At 39.0% G+C, this 10,909-nt stretch overlaps 1 protein-coding gene across 2 annotated transcripts in view; it reads right to left on the minus strand.

Annotated features, from left to right (window-relative positions):
- Positions 1–9,456, minus strand: part of cyc (cycle) — a 96,632-nt gene extending 87,176 nt beyond the window's left edge. Inside the window, exon 1 of one of the 2 annotated variants that reach the window (XM_065223303.1) lies at positions 8,654–9,456. The gene's annotated coding sequence lies outside the window, so the exon portion shown is untranslated. The remainder of the gene's footprint in view (positions 1–8,653) is intronic. The other variant, XM_065223304.1, reaches the window with a different exon arrangement.
- Positions 9,457–10,909: the final 1,453 nt, after the last annotated feature.

A 10,909-nucleotide genomic window follows, 5' to 3' on the forward strand; every position in this document is an offset into this window, starting at 1 on the left:
TTCAAGTAGACTACTGTGATTTATGATTATGGCAATTACTCTGATGTCCGTGGTCAAGACCTTTTTGAAATGCAAAATAATCAACGAGGATACTAAAAGGGACAAATGTTTCAATGGAATTTGACATCACTTTTGAACAAGCTTTCATCCTATTCAAGATTCATCTGCCGGATTTTGCCGGATTTTTGTCTGTGAGGGCACAAAATATGTAAAAAAAATTACTAAATTTGTGAATAACTCAGTCTGTGTAATCGATACCTTTTGGACGTCTTTAACAAAGTTTTGTATTGTAATAAAATACATATATTTGTTGAATATTATAGTCTTCTAAAACCTATAGTTTTTTAAATATGTTATAAAAAGTGAAAAAAATTAAATTTTGTTGAACAGTCATATTAAACGCTACGCATCTCAAAAACTAAGAAATATAGAGGTTTTGTGTGTTCAGCAAAGATTTTTGTAGTAAACTTATCTACAACTTTGCTGAAGACACCACATACCTATCTTGTAAATGTAAAAAGTTAGATTTTGCAGCGCCGCCTGTGGTGGAGTTCCGAACTAAAACCTATCACTAGTCTTTGCGCCTTATTTTATGCAAAAACTCTTTTAAAGACACCATAGTGAAAAAACCGACATTGAAGGCGCAAATAAAAAAGTTCGTGATATTGAGCATTCAAACCACTGTGCATTGCATCAATTTGTACAATTAGAAGCCGAAAAGTGTGCTCTAAGGATTACAAGGTCAGTGAAACTCTTTGAAGGAGACCTTAGAGGACATCTTACGATTCAAAAAACTGTTAGTATCAACTCTCTAGTAAGGAACAACGAAGACTGGATGGAGAAAAGATACAATTTCAATCGACTTTTTCTAGTAGTTGACCCTGGGCGTAATTCATGGCAATTTGGTGGCCCGGTTCTTCGTCCAGGATCGATTGTTTTTTTTTTACAGATGGTTCAAGATTGAACAATCAAGTGGGAGCAGGAGTAACTGGCCCAGGGATAGAAATATCGGTTCCTATGGGCAGATGGCCAACTGTGTTCCAAGCTGAAATCCAAGCAATTTTAGAGTGTTCCGTTATGTGTTTGCGTAGAAACTATAAGAGTTCAAATATATGCGTCATGTCCGACAGTCAAGCTGCTCTAAATGCTTTAAAGTCGGCGACATGTACATCACAACTTGTCTGGGAGTGTGTTCAATCACTTCAAAAATTGTCTTGTCATAATCAAGTCAACTTATATTGGGTTCCTGGTCATTGAGGGATTGAGGGAAATGAAAGAGCTGATGCACTAGCAAGACTCGGATCTTCTCATAAGTTCATCGGGCCAGAGCCCTTTTGTGGCTTATCGGCTGCATCTCTTAGAATGGAGCTAAAAGCGTGGGAATCTTCAAAAGTGGAGGAAAACTGGAAGAACACTTCCATTGCTAGGCAGTCGAAGCGATTTATTAATCCAAACATTTCTGTGACCCACAAAATCCTGGAACTTTCTAAGAAAGATCTTAGTATATATGCAGGTCTTATAACAGGTCATTGCCCGAGCCGTTATCACTTGAAGCTGATTGGATAACTTCAAGATGATGTATGTCGCTTCTGTGGCATAGAAAAGGAAGACTCGGAACATTTGCTATGCCACTGTCCGGCAATTTTCAATAAAAGGCGTAAGTTCTTCGACAAGGGGCTGATAGAACCCTTTGACATTTGGAGAACAACTCCCCGTACGGCAGTGCACTTTATTCGAAGTATAATGCCGTGCTGGGATAATGCTATTAGTCAAACGATGGCGATCACTCCTAATAATAGTGATACGGCATCTTGATATAGCTAAAGAAAAAAATGGGGAATATATCACAATAGATCAGAAAAATGGTCGCAGTGATGAAAATACTAGACAAGGAAAAAAAAGACTAGAAGGTCCCGAAGAAACGTGCTCACCTTTTTGGCTCAGCTCTGGTATTGTCTTCGGTCCCAAGCTAATCGATACATCCCTCGAAACATAGGAAAATCCACGAACCCCTCATTTTATCTGTCAAACTTTCATTCAAAACAAACATAGTGTAGTACTAGAATTTCGACTAGAATGGGGTACGTTAATCGATTTGCTTGAGATCAATAGGCTAGTCAAGTAGAGAGCTAATTAAAAGTCGTTAAGTTTCCACCGGTTGGTATAACTGTTGCGTCTTTTCAGAAACAGACGGGAATTTGGGAAGTGAACCAAATGGATAATTTATATTATTTGCAGTTCTCCAATGTATTAATTGCAATTATTATATATAAAAAATGTTAACCTTAGTGTGGCCATCCAGCCTCATCTACCCGTACTCAGATTTATCAGGATTTTCCTGATTTTTGTTCTTTAACTGGAAAATGCCTAGCATTCCCTGATTTTTTATAAGTAATCATATAACCGAGCAGTTTTGGGACGACCTGTTAACCTTTCAGTACTCTCACCACCCTTGCAGCATAATTGTCACAAATCGGTTGAGGTGGCCTCTATGTGACTTATTTTGGTCACAAACAATTTCCTGCAACAGATCTGTGCTACTTGGCCGTAGTACAAAGTGAAACACGAACAAAGAATTAAAAACGTACTGACTTGGCACTCCAAAAATTAAAAACCTACTGAAACGTGAAACTTAACATAGGTTGGGTTTCATGAAATTTAATACCAGTTTCCAACAGACCAATATTGGGAGAATATTTTGGAGAAAATAAGGTTTAATAATGTGCCCTCAAGGTGATTAGCAGAGAGCACTCAAAAGCTGTAGGTCTTCATTAAGCGATATATTTCGTGCCTGGTGGCCTCACAACTAGATTCTTGAACGCCGAGCTATATCGTCGATGTCATCAGAATCTTATTTCCACAGAAATTTAAGAACGGAAACGAAGATGGGTCAACCATACATTAAAAAAGGGTGGAAACAAAAACCGCAAGCAAGTACTGGATTAGAACCCAGCAGGACATATCAGCAGAGGCAGACCAAGAGGCTGATGTCGACGGAGCGTCAAAAAGGATAAAGTCGGCAGAAATCTGACCTAAAGGGTGCGATTAAATTAAGTGATACTTTGGTTTTTACGCCAATTCACATGTGACAGTCACAAGACGACAGAACTCTTCCATTATAAGTTAATTCAAAGTGTAGGGAAATGGATGTAATGTCGGCCTAAATGCCCCTAACTTCGGCCCATACATAAATTCAGCAATCGACTAAATTTTCAATAGCGACCAAAAATATCCATTAGTACCGTTCCAATGACGCGTTCATCTAGATAAAATTGATAAATAGCAGATCCATAGGCCAACAGTAGAGCCATTTCCCCTATCATGCATTCTATTATTTTTTTTTCATAATTTATAATTTCCTGTAAATTAATGTTATTCCGCTCACTTATTGCGAGAGTAAAGTCTTTTTCTCTACAGAAACATGGGAAGAAGAGACATGTTATCGTCAAATCTATCATTTGATAGGTTTTTATCGCATTTTCATTAATAAATATAAGATTTGTAAAAATCAGTACCAAAATGTTGTGGCAGTGCATATAATTCCGCGCACTAATACGATCGATGTTTGTAATTTTCACCCTTTTTTCTTCCCCTTTTTTCATTGTGGATTGGGGAAATTACAATCAGGAATCCTTATTCCCGGTTAATAGGAGGCGCGAATAAGGATCCCAAATAAGGATACCCACTCTAATAGCGGCTCTGGTGCATTATGTGATAAGTTTCAATACATAAAGCAGTTTTGTCTTCGACAAAGTTGTCGAACTGGGTTACACCAACAAACTTGTGCCACAGGATAAAGGTTCAATTGAAAACTACGCCGCTAGAGGCACTTCACTTTCATATTACTTATAAAGAACGCTAACATAAATGGTGGAACAATCAAAAATTGGTCGACTCAAATTTAACGATTTTTTTTTTTTAACCGTGCATTTAAAAAACTTGAACACACCTCATTTTGTAGGTCTGTGCGTACGGAATGTTGCCTCTATTTTGTTTTTTGCCATTTTCCATTCAGTAGTCACAATGGCGTCGCAGCAAGAAGAACAGCGTATCGAAATTTCGCTCGCGCATAAGCAAAATCCAAATTATTCCCACACGGCTACCAGAAAAGGAATGGTTCAAGATAAGTTTATGCAGAAAAAGTTGTCAAAGTTTCCAGTCTATAAAATTCTAAGCAGCCTCATTTTAAAGTCATTATAAGAACTTGAAAGTTCCGGTACCTTAATAAAAGAGCATTGTAAGCAGCTTCTGATGGAATTTTAACGGCACTTTTAGAAAATAAGTTGAAAAAAGGTTATTCAACTTATTTTTTAAAAGTGCCGTTCAAATTCTGCCAGAAGCTGCTTAGAATGTTGTTCAATTAACGTACCGGAACTTTCAAGCTCTTATAACAACTTAAAAATTTAGGCTGCTTAGAATTCAATACACCACAATCAACCAAGCTGCTTAAGTCTCAAATAGCCTTTTATCAGAACTTTTGGTTACTTGGGTACCGTTTGTAATCTATTTTCAACATATAAATTCGTCCACTTGCGGGATAGGAAATTCCCGTGTTGAACAAAGTTTCTTAAAATGAATTCATCTAGGCTTTTTGATCTAATTTCCGTCCTACTAAGCACAACTCTCGCTTTACCTCTATTTTTTGAATGGGTTTGAACAAAAAAATGAATATTGCTGTGAACGATGACTTCTAAATTTATTCACCTTTCCATACGTACAGCTGGATTCGATAAAGAGTCACAAATTGTTGAGATATTGTTTAAAATCTAATACTGTTTCTTGATTCTAAATTCGTCTTACGAGTTTCAATTCCGTCCTAACGCATTGAAACGCCATTAGATTTTCTTCGTCCTACGGATAAACGTAGAAAAAGAGGATTCACAGGGAGCGCTTCTTTTGTTTTGAGAACAATGAGCGTAAATAGTCATACAATGCGCTATAATAGGATTTATGTTGTAGCTAATGAACTAACGCATCTGAACAAACCTATTATTGATTTGTACATGGTGAAATCAAAGATGAATACTAAGATGAAACTATCGGAAGAATAACTTTCTATTTTAGTGTCCACTTTCACGGTCCCTTTCATCCAATGAATACCCCCCGTATTCAAGGTAATTTTGTGGTTTTCCTGCCCCCTCGGTAGAGATGAAATTTTGCGCTCATTTTGATCAAAACAATCCCACAAAAATCAGAGATGTCCCATTTTTTAATAACTCGATTAACAACTAATCTATATTTTTTTTTTCGCTGTGCTGCCATTTTTCCACCAATGAGAGTGCAGCACATGTTTGAAACGATCGGTGATGATCCTCTGGAGATGTTAATCCTAAAATCGGCATGATATAACCGATTACAAATATTTTACTTTTCGGTTCGATAATCGATTGATCGATTATTCGAATGAAAATCGGCCATCGCTAGATGAATGTGAAACGTCATTTCAAATATAAGGACCAATCATAAATAATGATACAATTTGAAAGGGACCGGGGCTAATCACAAATTACGTCCCCACGGTAACTGAAATAAACACTAGTGGTCACCGGTTGGTGAAATCATTGATATTATTGATCTTTTCTGATCGATAGAACGGAAATGGGCGATTACGACGAAGTAGCGCTCTACCCTACAATGTTTTCATATAGATGTTCATCATTTTTAACAAGACATAAAAAAAATATGTTTTTTTCTGAGTGGAATAGGCCCACCTTAAGCAACAAATTTTACCACTCAAATAAAGTACTCATAAAAAACATCCTACAAGACATTATAAAGCTACACTCCATAATTTCGTCGCAAATGGACATGTCCCATTGTTTTTTGATTTTATGGTGGCGAAAAAGTTCGTTTTGAAAACTCTTCCTAGCAACGAATGAACTGAAAATTCATCACCCTGTTTAAGAGAAAGTTGGATCCTGTGTATGCAATTAATTTGATTCCAAATGCTTGGAGTTTTAAGATATATTTTTGACGTAGGACTACGTCTTTGATTTCTATATGGGGGTACACTTTGTGAAAACCAAAAAGGGAACATGTAACAAATTAAGAAAGATTTTGAACGTTAATAACTCAGCTTCCCCTGGTCCAATTTCAATAATTTTATCACCAATCGATCACAAATATGGCTACGCATTGATAACAATGCTTCCGAATGTTGACAAGACTCTATTGAAAAACTGGTAAATGTTCAGCATTGTCCAAAAGTGTCGAATTAACTAACAAATCCACCAATTACCTACATGCATATGCTGCTTCCCCAGCACAGTCGTCAGAGAGTAGTAAGTAGACGAAACAAGTCGAAGTGGCATTCGCCTCCGATCCTCGGGCGCGTGCGAATAGGGAGGATGGAATTGCGTAATATTTTACACACTCATCGCCATGTTCAGAACCAAACGCAAATTCTTCGAGATAACCACCACTGGCTCGCCGTGGCGGTGTCTGACGTATATCCGGTTTGATTTACGAGGTGTGCTGAAGGTGTTCCTGAAAAATGAGATCTGCGATGCTGTCACCTACACTAAACACGCCAAGCGTAAGCGGCCATGGGTGTCATCTATGTTTTTGAAGTGACAAAGACGCACTCTGTTTGGTTTAAGAGGTTAAATCATCACCAACACTGGAAACAAAACGGCTCTTTTCAGGGTCACCAAGCTTATTACAGTAAAGAGTAGGAATAGAATTCATCTGCCTGTTTGTCCATATTCAGAACCACCGACCACACAAAATGCTCATGTAATCAAACTGGAAGCAGGGATACAAATTGTTTTGATCAACCTTGATCAACTTTGCAACTAGCATCTAATTCGACGAAGGCGGCAGGAAACATTTCTGGATCAACAATAGAATAGGGCCCATCAGCATTTGTAAACAAACCGTTCCAAAGCCTCACAAATCGAAGGCCGCTCACACAAACCAACACCAACATCTTGTAGGTAGAAGTTAGATGATGGTGTTGGTTTGTGTGGGTGGCCTTCGCTTTGTGAGTAAAGGGCTTTGGAACGGTTTGTTTACAAATGCTGATGGGCTCTTTTCTATTGTTGATGCGAGATTTGTTTTCCGTACTTAGCTCCAATGCTACCGACCCCAGGGAGGCAGCTCCCAGAGATGTTATGCCTTAGAACATGCCGATGGCGCCGACTGAGATTGGACCCAGGCCTGCTGGGGTGAGAGGTAATCACGCTAACCACCGGCGCCGATATCTATCACGGCGAATGAGAACGACCCAAATTTGTGTTTAGTTATCTCAGAAATAAGTGCAGGAACTCAGCGATGAGTAAATATTCCTCGTGTTTTCCCAGGTTTTTCCAGGATTTACCAGGGAAAAATTCCCAAATTTGAGAAAAGTAAAGATTGGATTCACTCAGTCTATTGGTACTACTCCGAGACTGAATAAAATTTTCGTCAATTTCCTCATTTTCTGGCAGATTTTTTAGGTTTTCCACAGGAAATCATGAGACAAATTTACTCATCGCTGAGTTCCTACACTTTTGGCGATTATGAGTGAACTAAACTCAAATTTGGGGCGTTCTCATTCGCCGTGTACGCAAAAAGAAAATAGCCAGTGTCGCTACTTGATAGTAAACTACTCATAATGGGAGGAGTCTTTGTAGCTTTTATACCACTTGGTTGCACATCATTCTGCTTTAACCTAAAAAGATATAAAGCAGCGCTGCTGTCTGGTATCAGCTCATTTTCGCTTCGGACGGCGTGGTCAGCAAAAGCAGCAGTAGGTCGTGGCTGGTCGTGGCAAAGGAGGTGCCAATCGTCATCGCAAATTCTTCGAGATAACCACCATCCGTCGTCTGGCTCGCCGTGGCAGTGTCTGACGTATCTCCGGTCTGATCTACGAGGTGTGCTGAAGGTGTTCGTCACCTACACTAAACACGCCAAGCGTAAGTGGCCATGGATGTCCTCTTCAATAAAACGGCCCTTTTCAGGGCCATCAAGCTTACATCAGTAAAGAGTTGGAATTGAATTTATCTATGCTTGTTTGTGCATATTCAGAACCACAAAACCCAACAAACATTGCAAGCTGAGTAACAGCTTATTCAGGCACAAATATGCTTCTTAAGCTAAAAAATAGCTTATTCAGGTCAAATTGTTTGTTGGGAACGACCACACAAGCTTGGAAGCAGGGGTGCAAGTGATTTTGATTGATTCTCGTAATCAACTTTCTTTTTGAAAAAGATTACTACTAATTTGGATCGCCTACAATTCAAAAACGGGAAGAGTTGAGATAATAGATATTTCAGGCATAACATTTGATAACGGCACAAAAGCATTTGTAAACAAACCTTCTAAGGCCCTTTACACGCGAACCAAAGTACGCCCACGCAAACCAACAACATCATCGCATAGGGGCAACTATCACCTTTCCGTAAGTGGTATTGGTTTGCGTGGGCGTACTTTAGTTCGCGTGTAAAGGGCCTTAGAATGTTTGTTTACAAATGCTTTTGTGCCGTTATCAAATGTTATGCCTGATTTGATCAATTAAAAGAACTTAATGCTCTTCACATTTATTCCGTCCACTAGTGGTCCTACGTCAAGCTTCCGTTCGTGCCCCTAGGCATAGACCCTTCTACTTTTTCTACTTAAGTAAAATTTTGGCCCCCTTACTCAACATAATATTTAAAAATAATGTTCTACTTACACGATATATCATTATTAGAAGATGTGTACTCAGTAAAAAATCTTCTAGTGAATAAATATTGCACAACCATACGCCAAACGATCACGATATGTCCATCACATAATATTTGCGTTTAGCCCTAGTGCTCCACCCTCCCCTACACTGTTTACAAGCAACCTAACTGGCGGTATTTTGTTTACAGCAAGCTCCAAGGTACACTAACACGTTTTTTCCAGGCGAATCTTCTAAATACACTCGTCGACTATATTTGCACTGTTAACTATCAGCGAAGGTCGCGCTCTTGGACGTATATTCTCCCTTCAACCAACACCAATTCACTCCGTATGCACTAATAATAACAGACAGCCACCTCCACTCACGCAACATACATCGAATTTTCCAACACCGATCGTCAACCGATGCACCGGCTAATGCGTAGGTATTATCGGATGATTTCCGCACACGACCGGCCCGTTTCGCGCCAGAACTACCGACGGGAACCGCGCTCAACTGAAGCTTCGCTCCGAAACAATTGCGATGCACTACTGGACAATGCAATCCAGAGCAGGGCAAGTTTTCTTCCACCACAACACCATCCGGGGTTGGGACGGTTACTACACTAATAACAGTCAGTCAGCGTTGTAGTGTTTGATCGTCCCTTGATAGTGTTCTATCAGTTTGTATAGCTCCGACGGACTGCACTAACTGACTGCTTGCTTAGAATGGCACAGTGCACAAGCAGTTGCATAGATGCACTTTTTTTCCCGCTCGGTTCCTGCCATTGGGGGATTAGATTACACTAGTATATGCATTCCGGGTTGGCTGTGACGATTGCATCTATCACGGTGCGTATTGCAAAAGATAGGGGTGACCAAAACATGAAAATGTCATGACAACTAATAGACTGCTACCAAGGCATGGAAAATCATTTACATTCAATCGCCTCTAACTTTTTTCATTAACACAATTCCTTAAAATGATGTATGAAGCTTTTGTAGGTTTTGATATTAGCTATAATGTTTGCCCGAAATTAAAATCTGTATCTCTTGTGCATGACGAGCTAGAGCAGGCAGAACATGTTATTGTTTTTCAGTGAATATAATTTAAATTCACTGAAAAACAATGGTGGGTTTTGTTCTTTCTGGTTCATCATGCATAAGATATACAGGTTTGAGTTATTCTCACACTTAAAAAAAATCATGTAAATTTGGGTGCTCTGAGACTGACATATACGAGCGTCATTTTCAGGCCAGTGACAAGGCCTATACTAACAGCTATGTTTGACAGTAGGCAGCATGTCCGGGGCCCAAATCGTTTGTTCTGCTGTCCTGGGCCCGCTGTCACCGTATACAATGTTGCCTACGAGCCTGCCACCGGGCTGGTCATTTTTGACATAAAATTGAGTCGTAATAGACGCAAAACTCAGCTCAATCAAACGTACTTTTCGTTCTCGGAGCACTTAATTCTACATGACATGTTTGTTTACGTCTCATCCTTTATGTCAAAGATGGATTCCGTCACATGTTAAATTAGGTATTTCTAAGTGTGATAGCTTATATTAAAACCTACAAAAGCTTCATACATTACTTAACGGCATTCTGTTAATGAAAAACGTTAGAGGCTAATGAATGCACGAAATTAATATAAACGATTTTCCGTGCCTGCTGCTACCTACATACTTAAATTAAAACCAATATAACTGGTTTCAATATTACTTTTCAACAAATTTCGCCTTCCTAGGTGGAAATCCTTGGAAACACCACCCCATGGAGACGGAGGCAGTTTACACTCCACTATTAAATGCATAAAGTATCATCATGCGCATCCATCCATTTACTTAAAATTTGGTAAACTGCTAAACCAAACTCAAAAAGAAGCATTACTCATCGCTATTGCTCATTACAGCTAAAATGCTGCTTTTCAAAATTATGAAACTATGAGATATTAATATAATAATTTGTGTATGTAAGATGCAAGAAGATGAGGTAAGGCTTGTGTATGGCACATTAAACCTGCCAATTATGCTTTCTGAGGGTCACAATTAGCCATTTTAGCTGTAATTAGCAATAGCGATGAGTGAGTGCTCATCGTTATAGCTAATTGCTAATGTTGATACTCTGCAAGCGAAATTGAGTTTTTATGTGTCATACACAAACTTCTCAAGCAACCATCAAGCCCGTGAATAGCCCGATAAGGGCCCTTTTTCTAATATAAGAGTGATATATGGCAATACATGTTTATATCTCCCTTACATCAGCATTATATTGCACTTGCTTG

Source organism: Ochlerotatus camptorhynchus, unplaced genomic scaffold (assembly GCF_037179485.1).
Source record: "Ochlerotatus camptorhynchus isolate MF236.1 unplaced genomic scaffold, CSIRO-AGI_Acam_v1.1 ptg000190l, whole genome shotgun sequence".
NCBI lineage: Eukaryota > Metazoa > Arthropoda > Insecta > Diptera > Culicidae > Ochlerotatus > Ochlerotatus camptorhynchus.